This window comes from Anabrus simplex, chromosome 13 (genome assembly GCF_040414725.1).
Source record: "Anabrus simplex isolate iqAnaSimp1 chromosome 13, ASM4041472v1, whole genome shotgun sequence".
NCBI lineage: Eukaryota > Metazoa > Arthropoda > Insecta > Orthoptera > Tettigoniidae > Anabrus > Anabrus simplex.
The window spans coordinates 79,302,927-79,330,419 of NC_090277.1; positions in this window are offsets into that span (position 1 = coordinate 79,302,927).

Genomic DNA, 27,493 nt, shown 5'->3' on the forward strand with positions numbered 1-27,493 from the left:
TATTATAGCAAAATGATTGGGGAATAACAGTGTGTATTTGAATCATCAATAAAACCTGCTTTTAGAAAAAAATAACATTGCATTATATATTGGAAGAACCTGCATCAACAAAAAATACCAGAAAGATGGACAGTGGCGGTTAATACCTAACAAAGTCGTGTACAAAGAGCTAGAACCCATTACAGATACTATGCGTAAGAGGAGACTGGGATTCTTTTGGACATATCATGAGGATGCAGGATTCGAGACTTCTGAAACAACTAGTACAACACAATCTTGTCTCAAAAAAATACCACAACAGGATGTAAATGGATCACAGAAGTAAGAGAGGATCTGATGGAAATAGGCCTTACAACAGAAGACACCACAAATAAGATAAAATTGAATACAAAACTCAAGAATACAAACCTCTGCTTTACCCTTACACAAAACAAACCAACAACACGCATATTTTCAACTGAGGGAAGGGCACGAAGATCGGAGCGTCTGAAGAAGTACTGGGAGGACCGCAAAGCCCAAACAATCCCTTACTGGGCGAGTTGGCCGTGCGCGTAGAGGCGCGCGGCTGTGAGCTTGCATCCGGGAGATAGTAGGTTCGAATCCCACTATCGGCAGCCCTGAAGATGGTTTTCCGTGGTTTCCCATTTTCACCCCAGGCAAATGCTGGGGCTGTACCTTAATTAAGGCCACGGCCACTTCCTTCCAACTCCTAGGCCTTTCCTATCCCATCGTCGCCATAAGACCTATCTGTGTCGGTGCGACGTAAAGCCCCTAGCAAAAAAAAAAAAAAAAAATCCCTTCAAAGAGACCTAAACGACGGACTGACTAAAGTGATCCTATGTGGTCATAAAAGAAGAAGAAGAAGAAGAAGAAGATTGAACTCCCTTCATAACAATATCAAAGAGAAAAAAGCTAATAGACATACCTGTGATACTTGAGCTCTGATCATACACGCAAACTTGCACCACATGAGATATGTCACCAAACTTTACTAGGGCTGGATTGTGCAAGCGCTTTACGTTACCAGAGTGAAGGTCAGACGTAGGCTTGGATTGTGAGGAAGAATCTACCCTGAGTTTAGGGTGGAAAAGCACAGTGTTTCTCTCTAGAACATTAGTTTATCTTTGTAATAGTATTCAACAATCATTGTCTGTCATTAGTTGTTATCAACAACTCTCTATCACTGACACGTTTATGCAACGTAAACAATATGTATGTTGAGTATTCAGCCCGAAGGCTGGTTTGATCCTCCACAGCTCTGCCAACAGCTGTCATAGACAAAGGCAACACTGAAGAGGCATACTAGGGAAATGAGGAGTGATGTAGTTTCCCATTGCTTTTCTCACTGAGCTAGAAGTTGCTGTTACATATCAGTCTGCCAAGCCCACTGAAATGCATGCACCAACCGACCTTATGACCAACATTTGCAAACTATTCATAACAGGGACTGGCTATATAAGGAATGGTATTACTAGAATCGCTCATACCTCGGTCACTTTCATATTATACTAATATAAATGGTCTGTTATTGGACATTATAAATTCTCCAGCTAACTCATTCCTGGTTGCCAGCTTTTCACCCCCATGTGCTAAGTTGGGCTCATCAGTTGGTACTTAGCACACCCACCAAGATGCATGGCTAGTGCATACCATGGAGGCCACTGCGTAGGCTACTTGGAGCCACCGGCAGTGCCAATGCACTATGAGAGACTTTGTCTCATTACCAAAAATTGATGCCTGCTTGGCCATCAGATGATACAGATGTCCATTCCCATAGGGAACCTGAAATATTTGTCGCGAATGAGTAAATTTATAATACCATTTATATTTATATTAGTATTATAAATTTACTCATTTGGGACAAATATTACAGATTTCCTATGGGAATGAACATCTATATCACTTTCACATTGCCAAAGCCAAGGATGAGACTGAGACAGGTAAATAAAAGTAACAAATTTATTCTAGCGCATACCAAAAGACATAGTGTACTGTAAACACTGCATCTTACCAGCAAAGGCATATTCCACATATATGTGCATAATTTGAAGTGGTTTGATAGAATCTGAGGATGTTCTTATAGAATGAAACATGTTGTTCTTTGCTTAATAGTGTGTATTTTTTACAGATGTGTTACAACTAGTGTTTTTCACAGACTAAGTTAAGAGCCCCTGGGGCTCTCGAAGTTGACTGTGCTCCACCTATTCGTAGTTCACACTGTGACACTTCCCCCAACCAGCACACCTAGCAGCGTAGTTGATATCTAAATGAAGTATTCCATCACCAATTTACAATGATACAAAGGCTTCAAACTTGTATTGAATTTATAAGACATCATTTCAAAATGGAACAAAATTCTGTAGTATTTTGGTGGTGCCTCTGACTGAACTTCCTGTTCTTAGGCTTGATTATGTCAACATCTGCAGTCAGACTTCAAGAGAGACTTTCTGCAGCCAACTTACCTACATCAGTGTTATCTCTCAGACAGTTCTCCAAGATACGGCATAAGCTGCGATGCAAAGCTCGGCCGCTCTTCGTACTTCTCTCAGTCACACTCGAGACTCACTACTTCCTGGCTCAGGTACAAACCCTTCTTTCTTTGTACCATGTGTACCGGTAGTTAGTCTGGACATCCTAAGAAATACCAGCAGCCAGATCACCATGGATCTATTATCACCACCTAGGGGTGACCTGTAGGACAGTTTAAGGTTAAACCTAGAGATATGAACAACTTTAATGGATCTGAGAACTAGATGTCCAGTTCTGAATATTTTTCACATGGTCCTGCTATCCTTATTTTGACTGTTTGTTCATTTGGTTTGATTTTTATTATTTTTATTTGCAGTATTTTTATTATGTATGTCAGTTGCCAGTCATGTAAATAAACTTCACACAATCACATGAACAGTATTGTACATAAAGGTTACAGATCTTTTCATATGGTTATTATTCTTAATCTGCATAAAGCTCAAACCATGGAAGTTAATATTAATGTTACTACAAGAAAAGCAAAAATTAGAAGAGCAGTATGACAAGGCTGCCCACTGTCAACATATCTCTTTAACTTGTTTATAGAAAACACAGTTAGAGAAATGAAAGAGCACACTAAACGGGTGAAATTTAATGGTATTCAGGTGCACAGCATCCACTTTACGGATGATATTGTTCTCTTAGCTAATTCTGAAAATGATATGAGTAACTGTTTCGAGACTGAGATGGTTGTTTAGCAATAAGTTTTACTTATTTCGGAAGGCTGGTTCTGCTACCACTATTCTTTTCTTCATGTCTGAAAGGGATCTGTTCTCAGAGGTAATTACACTACACAAATTCTGTGACTTATTCTATCAGTGTGTTATTTAATTTTAAGTTTTTTCTACCTGTAAGCTTCTTTTTGTGGATTTTGTTTTCATATATTTATTTTTTAGTTAAAATGTTTCTAAGGATTCATTGAATGTTACCATACTACTTGTGTTACTTAACACATTGACGACGGACACCGAACGGAGGTTGCTACCCGATGTAGACCGGATAGTTCAAGCCTCCAGGAAAGAAATTACACTGCTGTAACTCAAAAATTATTCAAGATATTGACCTCAAACTTGGAACATGTACTCATTAGGTTGCTTAGTAGTCTGTACGTTGTGCTACCTTTCAAAGCAATACTGTTTGTGGCTCCATTTAATAGTCTGCCTAAGCTCAGTGTAGTGTGGATGCCCCGTTTGTGCCATTCTTGTACTCATTGTTTTCAAGAATGCAAGGACTTCCTGGCAGCCCCGTGGTGTAGGGGGAGCATGTCTGCTTATTACTCGGAGGCCCCGGGTTCGATTCCAGGCCAGGTCAGGAATTTTTACCTGGACCTGAGGGCTGTTTTGAGGTCCACTCAGCCTCCGTAATTAGAATTGAGGTGCTATCTGACAGTGAAATAGCGGCCCCGGTATAGAAAGTCAAGAATAACGGCCGAGAGGATTCACCATGCTGACCACACGACACCTCGTAATCTTTAGGCCTTTGGGCTGAGCAGCGGTCGCTTGGTAGGCTAAGGCCCTTCAAGGGCTGTTGTGCCATGGGGTTTGGATTTTTTTTTGCAAGGACTTCTAAAGAGAAGTCCCCATTTAGTGTTAGCCGTTAATCATTACAAACATCTAATTCACTGTCACTCGTTACCTATTATAACTGGTCTGTACATAATTAATCACAATTCTTGGTAGCTGTCGGCAACTAAATATGCCGCGCCATGTTGACATCCGCACTGGAGCTCCAGGGAAAAGCTCTACATATCCAACATTATTTTGTTAATTACATGAAGTTTAAAGAAAGAAAGATGCAGTGATAATTTACAGTATATTCCATGACTAGACCGTTTGGAACTCCTAATCTAACCCACAATTTCATCAATAATCAAGGAAATACAAGGTGCATAAAAGCGAGAATTCCCATAGCCCATCACCTGCTGTCGGCTGTCGCCTATCGTACCGAGTGACAGTGAATTAGATATTTGTAATGATTAACGGCTAACACTAAATGGGGAGTAGCAGTAAAGAGAAGTCCTTGCAAAAAAAAATTCAAACCATGGGATTTCTCTGGGCTCGTCACCCATGTGGTTCATCAGACAATGAATCTGCATATAAATATTGAAATACTTTCTCGTCACATAGGGCACAAAACCTCTACTCGACGACATGATTGAAAGTAGTTAAAATTATAGCCACCAGTTAGTACAACAAGCTACAAATTATCTCCCGGGTTGGGGTTTAAAGACGGATTCTATATTAACTTTATTTAGTAACATTTATTTGTTTCATTTTCAGGGCATGAGGGCAACAGGAAATTAGCTACAACAAGGCATTGTGTAATATACTCTGCGATTTACAGCGCATAACAATATTTTTAAAAGTTTCAAGTATTTTATTGCACTAATACTATTACATATTTTATGAATATAGCATAAGAATTTAATTATATACTTCACTGATATTTAGTATATTATTTGTACATATTTTGCAGTTTCATATTACCTAAAAATCTGTGCCTTAGTGCTGATAAGTTAGCATCATACTGGACTGGAAAATCTTTTCACACTAATACTAATATTGTTCACAGTATCAATATATCAAACAATCATATTTCACGTTTTTCAGGTGTCTCAGAGCAAGATCTGGGGTCTTACTTCAAACCTGGAGTTTCGAGATGTATTCTACCGTCAACCGAGTCGTCCCATTTGGCTGCTGGCTGAAGAGTTCAAGTACATGGATAGCTTCCTCGGACATGTATACATACCTTATGACTGCGAGTTTATAATAATTGAATGGCAGGTAATATTTTCTTTTATTTTTAATATTTGCTGACCTATGTTTAGGAATTGTTTATAAATCATATCACTGACTCTCACCTCCATGTTGATCTGTTCACATTATGGTGATGCTAAATTGGCACAGAGCTCAAAAGTCTACCATCAGTGTGGGATATTGGGTAGGCTGTAAATAGGATTAAAAGAGGAAAAATAGTGGACATTAACCCATCAAGTCACAATAAACGACCACTTGTTCACCTTGGAATCTATATATTAACAGAATTTACTAAAAACAGATTTGGCAAATCCATCCGTCCATTCTACTGAACCAATTTGCTCCATTTTTATTTTATTCTCTGTGGCATTACCTGTCGGTGAATCATGAGATACTGATAGGTCTCTAAGTTCAGCCAACTTTGAGTAATGATAAAATCAAATCATTAAATGTTCACTTCAATAATTACAGGTGGAGGCTTACCCTAACCTGCTATACACTCTGTACTCAACAGGTTGCTAAGCGACTAACACTTTCATTAATATTCTGATATATGACTTTCATCCTTAGTAGTGTCATTGCAAGCCATGTTTGATTACTACCTGTCAAGCCAGAGAGTACACACCTCCTCTGATCACGGAAGAACAGTATTCCCTGCTAGATACTCTGATTCTCTAATCTTTCTCAGCTTCCAAATATATTCAACAGATGGCAGAGCGTTCCTAATAACTTACATGCTGCTAAGAGAAACAAAGTCTACGTACAAACAGACCCCACCATGACATACGCCTAGACATTATCTGAGAACACTTATCGAAGGATAATCTACCTACACTAGAAAGAGTTCCCTGCCTGGGAAAAAACTCTTCTTCGAGACTAACCTATGAGTTCACAGGACAACCGTTCTATATAGAAGAACTGCAATAATAAAAATACCATTGCCTTCTGTCTTGATTAATTAGTTTTATTTTGTTCTGTATTGATATCTATCATTTATCATAGAAAAGAAAAGAAAGGATCCACCTAGTCAATACAAATTTTATTGTAACTCTTTGAATTACAGTACCGGTTTCGACTCCCTACGAAGTCATCCTCAGCTGTACTATACCCTTACATTAGTTACAATTTGGTGTTATGCCTTGTTAAGTGATAATGTGTGACGGACGTTGACATATTGCAAACTGGTTAGTTATATGCTCTTAGTCTTGAGTATGTCTGATGACCTAAAACTCGTGTTGAACACCTTATTAAAATATTAATAATATGGCACATTAAAATGCTCACAACACTTGGTAAAAACACTTTAAAATACATATGTCTTGTTACAGTCCAAGATAACGGGTAAAAACACGTTCTTGAATGAATTTGTCATCTTGCGTTGTTTGTTGAATCGTCCAGCATGAGCTATGCTTAAGTTCGTATGGGGTACTTTTCTATTATTATACTTACAATAAAATTTGTATTGACTAGGTGGATCCTTTCTTTTCTTTTCTATGATAAATTGCCTTCTATGACACAATACCAAGCTTCACATCAAGAACTGCAGGATAAAAAAAGGGGGTATACCGTATATGGATAGAATGGATGGATAGTCAAAAGAACCATAAAGGATGAAATGCTCTCTCTTTGGAATGAACTGTGGTTAGGAAACAAAAAGACTTGATTTTTCCAAATGTATATAGTAGGCTGGGTTGTAAATATATAGCCTGCAACTTTAACTCAAGTGCTTTCAGGTCATGGTCAATTCAATGCTTACTTAGAGCGATTCAAAATTCCAACACAAAATGGCTTCTGCACTGAAGACATTCAGACTGTAGAACACATTCTGTTCAACTGTCCTGCTTTTGAGAGAGCACGTTTTGAAGTTAAGGTGCATTTGTAAACTTGCAGTTGCTATTTCAAAAAACCACTAAATTTCATATTTTATAAAAATTCCTGCTCTTTTCATTTTTCAGAATATTGATTATGTATTTAAACACATATCATTTGATATTGTCTGCTTATTAGCTGTTTAATATATGTATTGTATATATTATGATCTGGTATTTTAAATATTAGTACTCTAATATTAAGGATTGTACATATCATACTTTTATCTTTCCATTTCTGTTCATGTCTATTTTACTGTTTATGTAGTGAATTTTATCAGAGAAATTGTATATTTTGTATAAACTACAACCCTAACATACCTTATGGCAAAATAATAATGTACGGATAGATTTTTAACAAACGGATGGCATGATGATGTCAAGAGTGGATGAATTCTGACTACAAACTGCAGCATACCATAATGCACTTCTCATTAAATGTTGATAAAACCATTGAAAAGGGCAGGCAGAACAATACGACTATGACAGACATATGAAGACGAGATTTCTGACCTACTTATACTGAATGCTGGTGAGCAGCGTGGGTCTTCTAGTCAGATTTAATTTGCCTGCACCTGTCACAAAACATACACAAAATACTAATTAATGAAGATAATTCACTCAAATTTTACAGTCATAAAAAGTGTTATGGTAATTTTAGGAGAATTCCACAGTTACAATACAATTAAATTTATTCTTTTCAGAAATGATCCATAAACTTCCAAGTTCGTTGAAAATATTTAAGAAAAAGCTAGTTAAACAATTATAAATAAATGTAAATATGAGGTAAACACTTGATAGGGCTCCATGGCTAAATGGTTAGCTCGCTGCTCTTTGGTCAAGGGTCCCGGATTCAATTCCCGGCAGGGTCCGGAATTTTAACCATCATTGGCTAATTACGCTGACACGGGGGCTGGGTGTATGTGTCGTCTTCATCATTATTTCATCCTCATCACGACGCGCAGGTCGCCTACAGGCGTCTAACCGAAAGACCTGCACCTGGTGAGTCGAACATGTCCTCAGACACTCCTGGTACTAAAAGCCATACGTCATTTCATTTTTACTTAATAGGGAACGTGCCACTTTGGCAACCGCCTAAATGCGGATGATTGGTCGGTTGGTCGGTCATGATACATGTTTCATCCTCATTGGAAGACATCTTTAGCCATCAATGTTGAAAAGACAATTTCTTGTAATTTTGGATTCATGCCATTAAAGATCGGTCTAGGAAGCCAAGAATAATGGCCGAGAGGACTCATGGTGTTGACCACACTACACCTCATCATCTGCAGGCCTTTCGGCTGAGCAGCAGTCACTTGGTAGGCCAAGGCCCTTTCAGGGCTGTTGAGCTATGGGGTTTGGTTTGGTTTTCCCATTAATAGTTATGACTTACCCATATTTCATTCTTTAAATGACTGCTGGCTGTGGTACAAATGTTTAATTTGAAGTAATTTCAAAAAGTGCGGATCTGTGAAATCTAAGAACATCGCAATTTCAGATGGTGGGCAGACTCTAAATTTTTGTAAGTATTCTGAAACACTGCTGTATCCACAAAATGGATATGTCTTTATTCACCTAATTCCAATCTCTTTGGTTCTTTTGTGTCACCGGATGCACGCGTTTGGAAGGACCTGTTGTGGCTCTTTCACTCTCCCTTTCTTCAACGCTATTCGCATGCAAGTAACTTTCACTGTTGCTATCACTGCCCTCAAACTCGTATTCATTTTCCAAAATGTCATTATTGACATAATCGCCATCTAAAACACTGTCTATAAGCGCTTTTGAACTCTCATCGTCATAACCACGATGCGGGTTCTTTGCATACTGAATACCAATGAAAATGAGCTATTGTTCAACAATTTCAGTGTCACACAGAAATACAGTTCCATCTGAGCCTCATTCTTAGATTGAAAGCTACACATAATAACACTCTTCTGCTGACCTGCTAAGCCTGATGCATCAGAAGATTTTCTTTCAGAGTTTACTCCCTTAGTCTTTGAGGATCCCTCCTCTTCCCACAGGGCAGTGGGTTCCTTCTGTACTATCCCCAGATGGACGGGTTGCCTCCTCCGCCAGTTCAGCTGTATTGAAAACTTTCATTTTACACCTTTACTGTCGTTAATGTCTTCACATGTATCCCCTATGCACGGGGCCCATGTCATACCCCATGGGACTGCGTCCCCACCAGAAGAGGTGTCCAACAAGGGAGTTCTCTTTCCCCATTGCTCTTCATTTCACTCATGGATACTATTATAAAGAACTCAAGGAAACAGATAACAAAGATCTTAATGCATTTGTTTTTGCTGATGATGTTGCCATTTTAGGAGAAACTGAGAGAGATGTTCAGAGGAGACTCGATCTTTGGAACACCAAGTTTAAAGAATATAAGTTAACTGTGAGCAAGAGAAAAACAGTGGTAATGAAAGTTAGCAGGACAAATACACCTTGTAACTTCACCCTCGAGGGAGAGAAAAGATTGAATGTGTGAATACCTGTATCTGGGAAGACAATATCAAATTACGGAAGTGCCAAGAATGAAGTGTTGAACAGGGTACATAAAGGATCATCATATACGGAACATAGTATGGGACAACGTAGTTTCTCAGAGGACTAAACAGACTGTGTTTAAGACTTATCTTGTTTAAGACTTATCTTCTGCCCATCATGACGTATAGCCTGGAGAGTTGGATCATACATAAAGGAGAAATATGTCAACTGCAAGCTCTTGAAATGAAGTTCCTTAGATCAGCTGTACAGAAAACAAGGAAGGAGAGAATTAGGAATGATCAGATATGAAGAGACCTGCAGGTCAATCTGATCCTGGAAGAAAGCCTGAGTGTTGTAAGGCTGAAGTGGCTAGGACACATTAAGCGGATGCAGGTGAATGTATTTTGAAGTATTTTGAAAAGATCGTTCCGGGATGAAGACCAGTTGGATGCCCTAGAAAAAGGTGGTTAGATGAAATAAGAGAAGACCTAGAGAAGAGAGGTGAAACATGGTATGCACTAGAGAGAAAAGAAGCATACCAGGACCGTAATAAATGGAGGCACATCATTGTTAAACATCCTACCCGACTCACTGGAAGGAATTCATGATGATGATGATGATGATGATGATGATGATGACAGAAATACAGACAGAATTGTTTACCAACAGTACATGCCTCTATTTCCTTATGGTGTGTATTGTGAGAACTTATATTACAAAGGGAATCTAATATACGAAGATAATCTTGACACTGCGTCATTGCGAGCTGAGCTCATAATTTGATTCATGCTCCAAACAACCGCGTGCAACCCCAGCTCATCAAATGATGTGAACGGGTTAATGAGGTAACACTAGAAATTATAATAGCAGCAGGAGCAGTGGGGATGCACTGACTGAATGGATTGTTTAGAGCCAACGCGGGCACAATTTGGCACAATGAACAGCGCTTCAGCTCAGGTAAAGGGGCAGAGTATGCGCATTGGTGAAAGGTACAGACTAGCAGCTGCTTGCACAGCTCTCAGTTACAACTAGGGGGAGGGAGCATATATCTAAACAGATTTAAATTTTTAAAAGTTTTATTTTGTCCGACACCGTGGTTAACCGGTTCGAGTCCTATTATAATACCAATATAAATGGTCCATTATTGGACATTATAAATTTTCAAGCTAACTCATTCTTGGTTGCCAGCGTTTCACCCTCGTGTGCTAGGGTGGGCTCATCAGTTGGTACCTAGCACACCTACCAATACGCTGGCTAGTGCATACCATGGAGGCCACTGCGTAGGCTAACTGGAGCCACCGGCAGTGCCAATGCACTAAGAGACTTTGTCTCATTATCAAAAATTGATGCCTGCTTGGCCATCAGATGACATAGATGTTGATTCCCATAGGGAATCTGAAATATTTGTCCTGAATGAGTAAATTTATAATACCAATATAAATGGTCCATTATTGGACATTATAAATTTTCAAGCTAACTCATTCTTGGTTGCCAGCGTTTCGCCTTTCGTAGGTGTGCTAGGTACCAACTGATGAGCCCACCCTAGCACACGAGGGTGAAACGCTGGCAACCAAGAATGAGTTAGCTTGAAAATTTATAATGTCCAATAATGGACCATTTATATTGGTATTATAAATTTACTCATTCAGGACAAATATTTCAGATTCCCTATGGGAATCAACATCTATGTCATCGAGTCCTATTAGTCGAAAAATTTCACCACCAGAATGTTGCCAGCAGGGTAGAAGAGATGGTGGTATACAATTTCTAATCACGAGATTGCGTACCAAAAGCATGGATTCAGTTCTAAAACCTTTCCTCAGAGCTCATATGGAATGAGGGCATGTGATGCTGTTGGTGGTGATTCATCTGTTGGATGGGTTATTTGGTGTTATTTGACAGGAGCAGGCTATGTGCCAGCACTAGGTTTCACCCTCTCCTTTCCTACTATCATATAACACGTATTCAATTCATCTCTTTAACTCCTGTGATGAGGTTGATGTCAAGAAAAGTTTTCCGGTCGTAAAAACTCGTTACGAAGATTCATCTCTATATAAGCCCATATTTTATTTTAAGCCCAAGTCTGGGCTCCATGGCTAAATAGTTAGCGTGCTGGCCTTTGGTCACAGGAGTCCTGGGTTTGATTCCCGCCGAGGTCATAAATTTTAACCATAATTGGTTAATTTCACTGACACGGGGACTGGGTGTATGTGTCGTCTCCACCATCATTTCATCCTCATCATGATGCTCAGATCGCCTACGGGCGACATGGATGACAGCCCTAAATGCAGATTGTAATTCTAGGAGCAAGGCATACTGCTGACAGAGGTGTACCGAATTCAGCTGAACTCCTCTCTTATCCGCTCTCAGCTTGGTTTATGGAGAGGTCCAGGTGAGCTGGATATTGACAAACGTGGTCTCTACCAGCGGAGAAACAATATGCAAGGCGTCGTCTTAACAGCTGCAGTTAGAGAGGTGAGTGTGACTTTTCAGCTCTGATGTCTAGTGAGGCAAAGAAGTATTCTTTTGCTTTTTCCCTCATAATTATTTAACCTTTCATGTAGTGGCTATTTGCATAGTTCAATCTAAAAGTGCCAAGTCATTTCCCAGCAAATTGATAGTGTTGAATAAATGTTCATAATATTGTAATTGTTAAAGTTAGTCACTTGATTCTTTCTTTTGGCTGCTGGCCAATATTCTAGTATTTATTTTGTTATTCTAAGCATCTAAATATAATTAGTGGCTGTAAATAAGTGTAGAATTCCTCTTTTTTGTTCTTAACTTTTTCTTTTGAAATTTATTTTCTTTTTGAGAGTCAATTTCTTCTTCTTCTTCTTCTTCTTCTTCTTCTTCTTCTTCTTCTTCTTCTTCTTCTTCTTCTTCTTCTTCTTCTTCTTCTTCTTCTTCTTCTGTGAGCACATAGGATTACTTTAGTCAGTCTATTGTTCAGGTCTCTTTCAAGGGATTGTGCGGTCCTCCCAGTACTTCTTCAGACGCTTTGATCTTTGTGCCCTTTCCTCGTTTGAAAATATGCGGACCGGGCGAGTTGGCCGTGCGCGTAGAGGTGCGCGGCTGTGAGCTTGCATCCGGGAGATAGTAGGTTCGAATCCCACTATCGGCAGCCCTGAAGATGGTTTTCCGTGGTTTCCCATTTTCGCACCAGGCAAATGCTGGGGCTGTACCTTAATTAAGGCCACAGTCGCTTCCTTCCAACTCCTAGGCCTTTCCTATCCCATCGTCGCCGTAAGACCTATCTGTGTCGGTGCGACGTAAAGCCCCTAGCAAAAAAAAAAAAAAAGAAAATATGCGTGTTGTTGGTTTGTTTCGTGTAAGGGTAAAGCGGAGGTTTGTATTCTTGCGTATTGTATTCAATTTTATCTTATTTGTGGTGTCTTCCACTCCGCCATTATCCAGTCCCAAGTCCGGAATGAGAAAGGAGGAGGGTTTACTGGTCTTGCACCCAGCTGTAAAACTGCCAATGCCAAGTGTTGGGCGGCGGGAAATAACCTGACTCCCTAAAAGGGCCAACGTCTTCGGGCGAATGAGCCCCTTTAGGTGGGGTGGTGGTCCCCAAAGTGGAGGAAATGCCACTGGAATCCATTATGCAGCGTCTGTTCTCCAGGTTAGGCGTGGCTGCACAAGGCGTCTGTACTCCAGAGGAGCGGCCTCATTTTCACCTCACAGGATCACATCCAGAGTTGTAATTCGGGACCTAGTCCCACACAGGTGACGCCTTGACAGTCAACCATGGAAGGTCTTTTAAGGAATACTCCACCGGCTGGACCACGAGTTCAGAGAAGGCAGCATTCAGACAAGGTGGGCTGCCACTTAAAAGATACCGTGAAGTCGGAGGCACGGAAATACCCCATTACCACATACACGAACAAGAGTTCATTTGTGGCACTAAACAGAATATTTCTAGATTGATTTATAAATATAACATTTTGAAATGCTCCGCTGAGATATACAGGAACACAAACATTTTACCTGTCACAGTGCATAAGGTGTACACTGAAGCATTACTCATGTACAAACATAAATATGGTATGATCTCCTTAAATACAAAAATTAAGAACAGGAAAGACACTTATAACTATCAAGCTAGGTATGGAATAAAACGTATGGCATATTCTGCCTCAGTATGATACAACAAATTGCCGGCTGAGGTCTCTTTTAATATATTTATTACAAAAACACATGGGAATGTATTAATTATTACAACATTTAAAGATAATTGTTAATTATCTCCAGTGTAATACCAATAGTGTCCTGACCAACATATTTCGTTGTAGCTGCAATTTGAATATTAAAAATTTGCAAACATTAAATTTCATGATATTTCTGTATTAACTTACAAATTAGAAATACTAACTCTTAAGAGAATTTGTATTAAGGGTCCACCTTTCAATAAAATTTAAACCTTACACTACAAATGAATGTTGAATTCAGTCAACGTGAAGTTTTTCCTTCAAGTACATGTTTCAATCCTCTTTGGGCCATCTTCAGCTGGTTTGAACAATTGACAAAGATGTATCTTGAAAATACAAGAACTGCATAAAAACATAATACAAAAAATTATTGTTGATGAGCCATGAATTCTTAAAATTGCAATTTGTCGTGTGTATCTTAAAATGCCCTCTTGTTTCAAAGTGGTAAAAGGTTTAATATTGTTCTAGAACAGAGATGCTCAGCTGAGTGCCAGTTGAGGCTAGCCCAGTGCGGCTAGGTTGGCGTGACGTAAGTGCGGGCAGCTTACGTAAGAACCATACGTCACAGTGAAGCGAGAGAGCGGACGCACTTTGCAGGGAAGCGAGGGGGCATTGACGTTCAATTGTGATTATGAAGCTATCCTCCATTACACACCAAACTGTTGATTGGGGTGCAGTATTTAAAACAAAGCGCTATAATCGCATAAAAAAACTGACGTTTTCAAGATTTGCGGTCGATATAAACAGTCAGTTTTATTTTCTTATATTTATTCATTCAGAGAAAACTGACAAGTTATAATTTATTTGTTACATCTACAAAGGTACAGTGTTTAAGCGTACAAGCTACGATTTACAATTCCTTGCATGGACATGACAGTATTTCCAATTTAAAAAAAAAGTAAAATTCCTATTATTCATTAAGCAAAAGGTAATATAATTACATAATTCAACAAGTTTACTGCTTGATTTTTCACAGTGTTGTAGTGTTGTGTGACTTTCTCTGATCACTGATTTCTGAAAACAGCATTTAAAATTTAAGAGGCGTCCGATGATAATAGCTAGCCTCTAAATGGTGAGAGGGAGTTTCATGACTAGTGAGGATATAGATATTTACTTCTTCTGCTTCTCTTCTTCTTCATTCATTCCCTTTTCCAGATTCTCTCTGGGTAGGGTAGTGTACCAAAGCCCTCCACCTTACTCGATCTTTCCACCATTCCTCTTCTTGTACTTTATTGCTATCGACTCCTCTATTTGCAATACAGTCCACAACAGAACTCCTCCATCTCATTCTAGGCCTTTTTCCAGTCTCTGTATCCATGAATGTTCTCTTTGATATTCTCTCTCCTGGCATTCTCATCATGTGTCCAAAACATTCAAGCTTTGCTGTATCAATATCTTCTTGAAGTTTACACACTCCCACACTTCTCCTTATTTCCTCATTTCATATTCTGTCCCATCTTGTCTTTCCCTGTATGCTCCTCAAGAACATAATTTCAGCTGCTTGTATCTTACTTTGGTTCCGCTTAGTTAACATCCAGGCTGCTGAAGCATAGGTCAGTATAGGTTTATAATAGGACAAGTATAAAACCTTCTTGCACTTTATTGGCACATCTTTGTTCCATACAGTGTCTCTCACGCACTGGTGTGTGTACAAGTGTTACACCTCATTCTTAAATCAATTTCTCCATTCAAATTTCCATCTTGTGATATCACGCTGCCCAAATATTTAAAAATGTTCACTTCTTCAAGAGGCTCATTTCCTATTTTTATCACTCCCCTGGACTTTCTGTTACCTCTCGTCATGATCAAAGTCTTACTTTTCACAGTACTCATCTTCATTCCAAAATTTCTTATTTCCTCATTCCATAAATCAACTTGTGTCTGTACTTTCTCTTCATTATCTCCCCATTATCTATCCAAGACTAAAGTACAGCGACAGTGTAAATATATCTACCAGCTGGATGTACATTATGCCTTCAAATAAATAACCTAATTGATGTTATTCCCGGTAAGCATGATTGGATTGTTGTTGAGTTTATCAGATAATTTAAACCGAAACAACCACAAGGCACAGCTTAACTACTTTAACTCCGTATTATATTAGAACTGTTTCTAAAGGACCTTTTAAAATGTAATAGTGAAAACTGTAATTCATTACGTACATTATAAAAATATTTGAGGTTGTAGGCCTAACTCTTTACTGTACCTGGTCAAAATATATAAATTGCAATGAACATAAATAAGTTATTTCTTACAATGTAAACTGAAAATGACATGGATTTCTGCCCTCTTTCCTTTTTTTTTATTTTCTGCCTCCATTTCAAACTCGGGTATCGCAGCAGTGATTGGGAGTGACTGGGAGAACTTCGTCCAACCTAGCCACGTCACTGTGGCTGAATAGCATATGCTCATCGCCTGCCAGCCCACCCACCTACAGTACTGGGAGCCCACGGGATGGAATGCATTAGCGTGTCTGTTCTAGAATGTTCTAGTCATAAAAAATTGTCCGAATATTTATTGGACTGAATTGTGGGGAACTCTCTCATTCAAATGTTGTGGAACTGTGTTTTTTTACTGATTGGACAGAACACTTTTCATGAAAAATGTCAATGTGGAAACTCAAGTGTCAGAATTACTGGCAGTTCTTTTATGCCTGTTGGAGTTCCCCATCTTTCGGCCTCTAGTGTTCATTCAAACATCAACGCGACGTGACACAGCATGGGCAGGACAGAATCTGCTGAAACGTGCCAAAGATGCCACTCAAACACCTATCTGTGTCGGTGCGACGTAAAATAAATTGTAATTATCTTCACAAGGGCACATCATAGACCCTACCATAAAGTTTGAGACTCACGTCAGTCAACAGGAGAAAATTAATGCAGAGAAGAAGAATGGGGCATAAAATGGAAGACTTTCTGGGACTCGCAAACTTAATACCACCACCTCAGAGGAGAACAACAGTTGACCAAGAAAGGTTAGATAGTAAAGTTGAAAGAGAGTACCTGCCACAAGTAAGTGGAGGCAATGCCAGACTCTAGGGGTACATTATGAACCATGTGGGGGAAAGATTACACCCTTGAGGAACTCCTTGAACTACTTTTAACAAAGAGTTTATATGTAGGTCGAGTCATAAATCATGGCAACTATTTCTTTTCTTGCGAACAGGCGACAACACGGACAATCTAAGATATGCATTTGGAAACGTACGGTATGTACTTGCGTATGATGCCACTCGATGGTGTATGTAAACAACAGTGTGGGTCTAAGCAGTGGGTGAGTGAGAGCGTCACAAAATGGAAGTCAACAAGCAGGAGCAACGATCGTATATTAAAATAGCAGTTCTCCACGGCAGAAATGCACGCCCAAAGTCAAGAAGCCATTATGTGGACAATGGTTTGCTAACAAAGAGGACATCATAACAGCATTTCGGAGAGAGGTGTCACACGTTAGCGATACACATGCAACGAATGGTATTCAGCGCCTGCTCCGCCGCTGGCAACGCACAGTGGAAGCCTTAGGTGATTATTTGAAGGTCAGTAACCAGTGGAGACCTGTCCTTTGTACGTAGTCTTGTGCATTTGCTGTCTATACCATAATAAAACAATGTTTACCAATGGCCTGTGTTCTGTCACTTTCCTACGAGAATCTCCTAAAGTCCAAATTTGTCTTCAGGCACTATGCATAAGTACAAAGTACATGCCCTATATTTCCAAATGTATATCTTAGATTTTTCGTGTTGTCTCCTGTTCGCGAGAAAAAAAATAGTTACCATGATTATGACTCGACCCTTGTATATACTGCCATTAATTCTCATTCAAGCCTCATTCTTGATACAAATAATTTTAATTACCATAAACATTCATCAGAGTCATTTCTCATATTCCTGAAGTTATTTTACATATTACAAGTGTTGCTTCTTTCCCCACAGAATTATCCCTTTATCTCTCTGGTGCCAGGTGTTGAGTACATGGATCCAGTTGGGTTCGTCTGGAGTGTATGGGTTGATCTCATGCGCAGCTTGAATTTTACGTAAGTGTATTACATTACCTTCTTGAATGTATAATTAGACTACCTGCTGTACCTGACATTAATGGGAAAATCACTAAGCATGTACACATTATATTTTTGTCAACCTTTTATTGAACATTTAACACAGAACACAATAAAATCACTTGATAACAAAAATACCAGGTGTATGCATAAGTTTTTGCCAGTTTTTGTGGTAAGAAAAACACATCATTTTCAAGGGAAATTCATTTTTTGTTTATTCAAAATATTGGCTATCAGCTTCTACAGTATATATTTTGCCCACCTTTTAGGTAAGTTGTCAATATCATCCCACAAAAACTGCAAGTCTTTTGCGGCACACCATTCATTGAGCCATTTTCCAACTTCCTCGAGATTGCTGAAGTGCTGCTCCGCGAGCTATGCCCATAGATGCGAAGAGGTGATAGTCAGATGGCGCCAGGTTGGGGAAGTACGGCAGGTGCAGAAGGATGACCCATCCAAGCAATTTCAAGGTGTCTCTCACTGGTTTTGCTCTGTGAGATGGTGCATTGTTGTGTAACAAAATCATTTTGCCATGTCTTCTGGTCCATTCTGATCGTCTTTCGATCAATGCATGATTTAAATTAATCCTTTGTTGGCGATAGCGTTGTGCATTAATGGTTTCGCCAGACAATTGCTCGTATTTGCACTTTTGTGCTCTCCCAGAGCTCACCCACCGTCTTTCACATTGAAATCACCACGTTTAAATTGTCAAAACCATGTCTCGCATGTTCTAATCGATGGAGCATGTTCACCATATGTTTCTACCAGCAGTCTGGCTCCATGGCTAAATGGTTAGCGTGCTGGCCTTTGGTCGCAGGGGTCCTCGGTTCGATTCTCGGCAGAGTCGGGAATTTTAACCATCATTGGTTAATTTCTCTGGCACAGGGGCTGGGTGTATGTGTCATCTTCATCATCATTTCATACTCATCACGACACGCAGGTCGCCCGTGGACGTCAAATCAAAAGACCTGCACCTGGCGAGCTGAACATATCCTTGGGCACTCCCAGTACTAAAAGCCATATGCCATTTCATTTTTTTCTACCAGCAAACGATGACTTTCCACAGAATTTTTCTTTTGATTAAATAAGAAAAGCAATGCGTGCTGCAAATGTTCTTTTTTAGGCACTCAATATGATCACTGAACGATACAACACAGACGCTAGTGTTTGGTGGACTCAACTTGTGTGTGTTGGTAGGTAAATGTCAGGCGAACAAACTGACGTATATGTCAAATTCATACGCTGCGTACTGTTCACTGGTGCCATCTCTTAGTGAAACCGGAAAAGACTTGTGCACACATCTGGTAGTCTAAACATATCTACTTAAGTCACCACTGATCTCCATTTAGAGCAGTCCCTCCGGTGGCAGATTCCCTGTCAGTTGTTTACGTGGCCTTTTCTTAAATAATTTCAAAAAAGTTGCAGATTTATCGAACATCTCCGCTTGGTAAATTATTCCAATCCTTAATTCCTCTTCCTATAAACAAATATTTGCCCCAATTCGTCGTCTTGAATTCCAAATTTATCTTCTTATTGTGATCTTTTCTATTTTTAATAAACTCCATTCATGCTTATTCATTACCTAATGTCGTTCCACGCCATCTCTCCACTGACAGCTTGGAACATACCACATAGCTGAGCAGCTCGTCTCCGTACTCCCAAGTCTTCCCAGCCCCAACTTTGCAACATTTTTGTAACACTTCTTGGAGCAAATCGTGTTGTTATCCTTTGTAACTTCTCCAATTCTTGAACCAAGTAATCCCAGTGAGGTTCCTATGCAGTGGAACCACACACTAATTGGGGGCTTACCAGTGACTTATATGCCCTCCCATTTACATACCTACTACAACCCCCAAATACCCTCATAAAACCATACAAAGAGATATGAAAATATTATTTACAATCCAGTTTATGTACCTGTATGTTTTTATACATTTGCTATGGGTCATAGACATAGACATCAGTGCCATGGCTGTCGAAGATTCTTTTGAGGAGACAACCAAACACCATTGTAGATATGTACGAGGGCAAGTCAACAAGAATCTGCAATTTTGCTCTAATTGTCTCTAGGTTGGCTCTAGGGCGTTGTGTGCTCATCAGCCGCTAGATGGCACCATTGTCTACGTCTGTGGTAGGTTTCAGTGTTATCAGATGAGTACAGCTTGCACTGTTGCGACATAAAGATGACCACGCCACTCTCTGTTTCCACCAAGGAAAAACAGCGTTCCGCGATCCATTTTGTTTGGTCTGAGGCTGTAAGAATTAAAGAGAATGAGGAAATAACACATCACTCACCGCTAATGGCTGGCAAAGAAAGGAGGTTATGGCCATCGAAGGGAACACTCCACTGATCTCAGAGTCACTTTTCTGCCATTTGTTTTTCCCGAACTACACTGAGACATGCTAAACACACACAAACTAAGTACCCTAACCAATACACGGACATAAATACAACTACAGCTATTTTTATACACTCAATTATTAAACCTGTATTGTACTAACTTATGCTATGCTAAACTGTAAACTAAGCTATACTGTACTATACTAGATAAATAAAGACTAATATAAAAAACACTACTTACTGGAGAAAAATACAAAAGTTCGCAAATCTTACTGAAGACCATACACGCTGAGTTAGTTACCTTGTGGTGAATGTAAATATTAGAGTTGGCAACTAGGTTTTGTCGCACTCTGCCGATACAAGGTGATATGAATGGTAGCTTGGGATTGGTTGCATGTCTATGTTTCAGCACATAACCACCAGACAGAGCCAAAGTTGGCCAAAGCGTCAATTTAGAATTAAAGCAATGCGGAGTATAAGTATTTCATTTTGCTGGCTTCTAGTTCTCTTACTTTGAATAAAAACTGAATCTAACCATAATTTTCCCTGCTTCTCTTGTCCTGTATCATAGTTAACATTTGTTTATAATCAGATTTGAAAGACAATATTCAATTTCATTACAGGGTCTCGCTTGTGGATGCTAGAAAGAAAACGCAGCAAGGTCTTCAGAACTTACTTCGTCTACGTGGTGCCGATGTGGGTCTGGACCAAGTAGCGATATCTAAATTATGGTCTGCTCCTATTTCCTTCACAGTGCCTATTCAGATCTCAAGGTTGGTTTCTTAGATTGCTCATACACTGACTGACAGTGACAATGCAACACCAAGGAGGAGTGGTTCGAAAGGGATGAAAGTTGGGGAAAAAACAGAGACGGCACGGATGAATAATTGATGTTTATTTCAAACCGATATGCAGGTTACACAATGCGCACGGCATCGACTCAGTAGGATGTAGGACCACTGCGAGCGGCGATGCACGCAGAAACACGTCGAGGTACAGAGTCAATAAGAGTGCGGATGGTGTCCTGAGGGATGGTTCTCCATTCTCTGTCAACCATTTGCCACAGTTGGTCGTCCGTACGAGGCTGGGGCAGAGTTTGCAAACGGCGTCCAATGAGATCCCACACGTGTTCGATTGGTGAGAGATCCGGAGAGTACGCTGGCCACGGAAGCATCTGTACACCTCGTAGAGCCTGTTGGGAGATGCGAGCAGTGTGTGGGCGGGCATTATCCTGCTGAAACAGAGCATTGGGCAGCCCCTGAAGCTACGGGAGTGCCACCGGCCGCAGCACATGCTGCACGTAGCGGTGGGCATTTAACGTGCCTTGAATACGCACTAGAGGTGACGTGGAATCATACGCAATAGCGCCCCAAACCATGATGCCGCGTTGTCTAGCGGTAGGGCGCTCCACAGTTACTGCCGGATTTGACCTTTCTCCACACCGACGCCACACTCGTCTGCGGTGACTATCACTGACAGAACAGAAGCGTGACTCATCGGAGAACACGACGTTCCGCTATTCCCTCATCCAAGTCGCACCATGCCAGGCGTGCACGTCTATGCTGTGGAGTCAATGGTAGTCTTCTGAGCGGACGCCGAGAGTGCAGGCCTCCTTCAACCAATCGACGGGAAATTGTTCTGGTCGATATTGGAACAGCCAGGGTGTCTTGCACATGCTGAAGAATGGCGGTTGACGTGGCGTGCGGGGCTGCCACCGCTTGGCGGCGGATGCGCCGATCCTCACGTGCTGACGTCACTCGGGCTGCGCCTGGACCCCTCGCACGTGCCACATGTCCCTGCGCCAACTATCTTCGCCACAGGCGCTGCACCGTGGACACATCCCTATGGGTATCGGCTGCGATTTGACGAAGCGACCAACCTGCCCTTCTCAGCCTGATCACCATACCCCTCGTAAAGTCGTCTGTCTGCTGGAAATGCCTCCGTTGACGGCGGCCTGGCATTCTTAGCTATACGTTGTGGCACACGACAACACGTTCTACAATGACTGTCGGCTGAGAAATCACGGTACGAAGTGGGCCATTCGCCAACGCCGTGTCCCATTTATCGTTCGCTACGTGCGCATTTCACATCATGAGCATACCTCAGTGACGTCAGTCTACCCTGCAATTGGCATAAAGTTCTGACCACTCCTTCTTGGTGTTGCATTTGCTCTGTCAGTCAGAGTATATAACATAAGTCATCATCATCATCATATGCAGTTTCCAGCTGTTGGCCGGGTCTGCTTCGAACATAAGCCTCTCCATCTCCTCTTGTCTTCTCAACACTTCTCCCTCATCACTCTTACCCAGTCCTCTCTTTTTATCCCCCTGTCTCTTGGTCATTTTCCCGTTATCTCCATTGCATGCATCCTCGTGGGAATCCTTTCCTCTTCATGTGTCCGTACCATATAAGTCTAGATGCATCTATCCTGTTCTGTAGTGGCTCTTCTTTTACTACAGCTCGGACCTTCTCATCTCTCATCTTATCCATTCTTGTCACACCTATCCTGCTTCTCAGAAATTTCATTTCACTTGCCTGTATCCTAATCACAGTTCTCTGCCTCATTACCCAAATTTCTGCTGCACACGTCAGAATAGGTGCATAGTACATCCTGTATATCACTCTTTAGCTTCTCTGAGGGGCATCCTTGCTCCAAACCAGGCTTCTGACACTTTTCAGGAATGCTCCTGCTTGTCTTCCACATTCAATTATTTCCTTATCATTTCTTCCACTCTCTACCTTCTTAAGCTGTTCCCCTCCAAGGATTATCCCTCTTGTAGGTCTCTCCTTCTTTCTAGTTGTGATAACTATCTCGCTCCTTTTTTAAATAAAATACAAAGTCAACGCTTTAAGTTACTGTCACAAACATATGTTACCATTCAACAGCCACACAAATGACCAAAATCCCTAAATAGGACAGAGCCAATATATCGCCGCTGTGAGCATTCTCTTCATAACCTCTTGCGCCGATAGATTGGCCTGCTGAGTGCAAGAGGGTTAAAGCAGACAGATGAACCTTTGCGTGTTGAGTTCTTCAGGTGGTTTCTGAGTGAAATGGAGTCAGAACTTTTGGATTCTCAGTTTTTAAATTCTTTAGATGAGACCATTTCCAGCATCTTCTGTGGTATTCGTTAACAAGGGTCAATCCCATGTCAGTCCTATTGTAAATATTTTCTAGGTCACTTTTATTTTGTCCACAAACAAAGATTTGGGAGACAAATTGGAACTCAGAATTTCCATCAAAAAATAATTTCTTACCTGCTGTATCTGATGACAGGAAAAGCAGAGATGACATGATGAGTGAAACAGCGTAACTGTTCCAGGTACAGGCTGTATATCAGGTATCAAGGAAGTGAATCTCTGGACAGTTCTGCCTACATAGCTCCCTTCTCGCATAAACTCTGGTTGGCTACAGGAGGTGTCATTGTGTTGACTGCTCTCTGCCTTGTTCTCACAGCACAGGACTCGATGTCTAGACTACAGTCTCCGTTTTTAGCTCTCGGCATCTACTGCTCACAAGGTATGATCTGTAAATAAATATTCTATATGACCACAAGGGAATTTAGGTGATGATAACTGAAAATATTAAAATTACTGTACAGAAAGGAAACATTAGATGACTTATTTTAGAAAGGAAAAAAATAAAAGTATCTTCCTATTCAGTACATAACATAATTCCATCATTAGATGGAGTAATAAATTTCAAACATGTTTCAACTCATTTAAGTCATCTTCAGTGAAAATAAGGGGATTAAAGTAATTTACATAATACAAGCTAAAAATGTGCTAAAAACATAATGAAGGAACAAATGAAAAACACAATAGACATGACAGAAATAAAAACAATACAATATTTCCATCATTAGATGGAGCAATAAATAACTCGTTGAGACAAACTCAGTCAAAAAAGGTTAATATAAAATATAAATGAATCTAAAAAGTGTGTTAAACCTAAGAAGAAAAGAAATGAAAACAAATGATAGACGGAAACGAACAATAAGTGCTTATAGTGACGTTGCGGGCCTCTTAGTCAAAAATTTTTTCAGTTTGATAACAATTCAAACACAAGACAAAATCACTGTGTTGAAAATTCAGGCTGACAGTCTGTCTTTGTAAAAACACCACACCACGAATAACAAGGAGGGGAGCGAAAAAGCTTGATAAACCAAGTTTGAGAGGAGACAACGTGCCAGGTGAATGTATATGACAAGTGATGGAAAAACGCTGATGAATTAAAAATTTTAGAATAGCAGCATTTTCAGTTTCTTCTCAATTTAGTGGTCCCATTCTTGATGATTGTTTCCAGTATTGGCTAGGTGTGTTGGCCTCATTTGAAATAGTCAGGAGGGCAGCAACAAAATTGAGAAGTTGTGTTAGAGAAGATAACAGGTGCATGGTAAACTGTAAGTGACCATAGTGGAAACCATCAATGAAGTTCCAATCTGTAATGGAAAAACGAGGTTGTATGAGAAACTTGGCCTAATAAGGAAAAAGTGTAAAATGGCTGTAAAAAAATGGTAAACTTATGGCACTTAGAAGGTGGTTGTGCTCTCGAAATGGCCTAGTCTTCTCAAAGTTAACGGTCCTGTTCGTATGATCATGTCTATTGTTGGCTCAGCTGTGTTTGTGAGCATGGGAGGAGAGGAGGGAGAAGGGGATGCAGGGCTGGTGGGGAGAGGGAGAGGTGGGGAGGGGGGAGTGGTGCCAAGTTGGAGAGATAGAGGCAGGGTTTGTTTGTATTATAGAAGTTCTGACAAATATATGGAAAGAATGTTTCAAGTAGAATGTTCTTTTTTTCCATTGATTTCAATTAAATTGTGAGAGGGGTTTATAAACTGATCTAATATTTTGTAATAATTAGATGATTTATCATTTAGGAGTAGTATCATGATGTCACAAGATGGAAATTTGGATGGAGAAATTGATTTAAGAATACAAGTCTCTACCAGTGTGTGTTACCGAGCTCGATAGCTGCAGTCGCTTAAGTGCGGCCAGTATCCAGTATTCGGGAGATAGTAGGTTCGAACCCCACTGTCGGCAGCCCTGAAAATGGTTTTCCGTGGTTTCCCATTTTTACACCAGGCAAATGCTGGGGCTGTACCTTAATTAAGGCCACGGCCGCCTCCTTCCCACTCCTAGTCCTTCCCTGTCCCATCGTCGCCATAAGACCTATCTGTGTCGGTGCGACGTAAAGCAACTAGCAAAAAAGAAAAAAAAACCAGTGTGTGAGAGACATTGTACGGAACAAAGATGTGCCAACGAAGTGCAAGAAGGTTTTATACCCATCCTATTATAAACCTATACCGAACTATGCTTCAGCAGCCTGGACGTTGACTAAGCGGAACCAAGGTAAGATACAAGCAGCTGAAATGAGGTTCTTGAGGAGCGTGCAGGGAATGACAAGATGAGATAGAATACAAAATGAGGGAATAAGGAGAAGTGTGGGAGTGTGTAAACATCAAGAACAGATTGATATAGCAAAGCTAAAATGATTTGGACACATGTTGAGAATGCCAGGAGAAAGAATATCAAAGAGAACTTTCATGGATACAGAGACTGCAAAGAGGCCTAGGAGACAGCCTAGAATGAGATGGAGGAGTTCTGTTGTGGACTGTATTGCAGCTGATAGCAATAAAATACTAGAAGAGGAGTGGTGGAAAGATCGAGTGAGGTGGAGAGCTTTGGTACATTCCCTACCCAGAGAGAATCTGGAAAAGGGAATGGATGAAGAAGAAGAAGAAGAAGAAGAAGAAGAAGAAGAAGAAGAAGAAGAAGAAGAAGAAGAAGAAGAAGAAGAAGAAGAAGAAAGGAAAAGACAAGTGATGATTTAAAAATATCATTGAATCTTTTAAAATGTCCACCATAATTTTTTTCCAAACTTGTATGCTGGATTGCAAGTTTTTTCAAGATTTCACACGTATGCTTAGGTACACTGCCTCTGCTTCCAAATAGCAGACCCTTCCTTGCCCTAGGATAAGTCTCTTTCGAACCAGATGGTTGGATCAAGAATAACAGCTGTTCGAGTCTGCTGGTGGATGGCAACAATATCTGCTCTGCTGAAGGACTCTGTGGAAGAGATACAGTGTATTTCTTTTGTAATGGAGTTTCAATTACTCCATTACCTTAGTACTATATATTTTGGATTCCATTTATGTTTTAATATTATGGTGTGCGTGTCGACGAATTCAGAGTTCGAGATACCATGGACCTTGCTCTGATTTGTGAATGGGGAGCCATCTTGCGGTGGACTTGGTTCTAGAAATACGAGTTGGCTAGTGTGTGCTGCGATCTGGCCGCGAGAAGTGAAGTTTACTATGCGAGGGACCGTGCTCGACAATGCATGTGTGAGCGTTTGTTTTTGATTCTTGGGACTGAATTGAAGAGATGCTCTGAAGCTAAGCTCTTGGTTGTGGTTTAACGACAAATTTATTGCTCAAGAAAAGAAGATGTTGGTGAATTTCGATCCGGGTTGATGGATTTCCATCTGAGCGTTAGGATCGAAGTTTGGTTTGTTCCTTTAAAAAAAAAAAAATTGATTTATCCACTTCTACTCTCCGACCTCGTAAGTAGATTCATTTGTACTTCTGGACTGGGTTGATCTAGCCGATGAAACTACTATTAATGACGTTTGAAGACATACAGAATTTTAAGGGTTACGATATGTGAGAAATGGAAAATTTGATGTTTCGGACATTTGTTTTGAGCATTTAAAGTGAAGGACTTTCCAACTGGTCTTCGTTACGAGCTTGTAAGATTCAATGTAGGTTGGGGGTTTCAAATTTCGATTGTAACTATGATATTAATTTTGACTTTTGGTTCTGTTACTTAAAGTTTCATGCGCATGAAGCAAGATTTTATATTTGAGGAGCTCCTCACTAAGGTAAATATGTATGTAGTATCGGAGCAACCTAATCCATGTTTCTTTATTTCCCTTTTAATAATAATAATTATTATTTGATTACTAAATTTTTCAAACCTATTCGAGGGTGTTAGGTAATGTTGGAATGTTGTTTAGATGAAAGCTTTTCTATGGTTACTCGGTACTGGTGTAGCCATTTTGAATTATTGTGACTGTGTTTTGTTACTGTATGATGTAATAGAATGCACACGTGGGTGGGCGTTGCCCTGTTGCATGTGACAGCCGAGGATCTGATATGATTATTAACGGCTAGAACCATGTGCTGTGATGGTCATGATTTTTTGCCGCCGAGTAGAGGACCTGCTGCTGTTTGTGATATTCAAGTGATTTAAGTT